We start from the raw sequence: 1,334 nt of genomic DNA, 5'->3' as shown, positions 1-1,334 counted from the left end.
CCAAAGGCCACTCCTTCCACCTCACCCTCTGAGCTGGACTCCTCGGAGCTACACCCTGTCTCTTCTTCTTCAGACTAGAGCTATAGCAACATGAGGCCTAATGGTGGAAGAGATGATGAACAAGAAGAGGAGGGCTCCTTTCATAGAGATTTTATCACTCTCTTTCACCCATTTACAATTGTTGCCTGTAGATTCTTTTCCCCATCAATCACATAAGCCCATACGTCACCATCCATGTCCTTTTTTGGCTATTCTTGCCATGTGTCCCATCAAAAGATGCTCAAGACTCTTAAAATATTGAGAAAGTCAAGAGTCTCCCTACATGGACCCCATAGGGACCCTCTCTTTTCAATATGTCCACATCCTCCTTATTCTACATGGGAATTCTAGAAGGATTCCTCTTGACTCCACACTCCTCCACATGCCTTACACACGCTTGGCATGTGGCCTCTCTTATATTATTGGAACACATGGATATGAGCCCACCTCTTTATATGACTCACTCTTCCTATTTTCTAAAAACCCCATAATATCCCATACATAAATAACTCTCACCCCATGCCAAGGTATTTATAATTGATACCTATGGTATTTACAATGATCCATTTCACTCATCCTCTCAACCCATACAATATCTTAGAAAATAGAAATAAGTGAGAGCCGCTAGGCTATCACTTGATAGTTAAACTCTTATCAAACATAGAAGATAACAATACCAATGCCAAATAAAAAATATCAATTTTTGGTGTCACATCTTTCCCCCTCAGCAGGTCCTCTGTAGTGACAGAGAGGGTCTGCTGGCCCTCAAGGTGGTCGAGCATAGAGGAATTTAAGGCGATACTCATTGGTGCATCCAGGTATCACCATGCCGTCAACATCCTCAAGCTGATAGGTTCCATTGGTGACATTCATATACATCCTTATGGAGGTGTGGGCAAAATCTTTGCTTCTATTGTGGAGTTAACCCTTGAGGAAACATGCCTTCTTTCACATATTGTTGAACATCTTGCAGTTTTGGCCATCCAGTGTCTACCCAAGAAGCCATCCCCTGGTCTTGTACTACAATTAGCCTTTTGATTAAACTCCTTGAAATGAGGACCATGCCCTTGCATTTGCTTTATAATAAGCTGAGAATCTCCTCTTACTTCCAATTCTTTAACTTGACTTTGAAGACAACCCTCCAAACCAAGAATCAAAGCATTATACTCAACTGCATTGTTAGTTGTGATACCTGGAAGCTCTTGTCCTCTTGCCCACATCTCTTGACCTTCAGAACTCATCAAGACTATCCCCCTGGCTCCTTGTTGGCATGAAGGACTAAAAGCCCCATCAAA

This window comes from Dipteris shenzhenensis, chromosome 18 (genome assembly GCF_047967505.1).
Source record: "Dipteris shenzhenensis isolate YYH24624 ecotype China chromosome 18, Dip_SZ_1.0, whole genome shotgun sequence".
Taxonomy (NCBI): Eukaryota; Viridiplantae; Streptophyta; class Polypodiopsida; order Gleicheniales; family Dipteridaceae; genus Dipteris; species Dipteris shenzhenensis.
Note: the sequence above shows the minus strand (reverse complement) of the source record.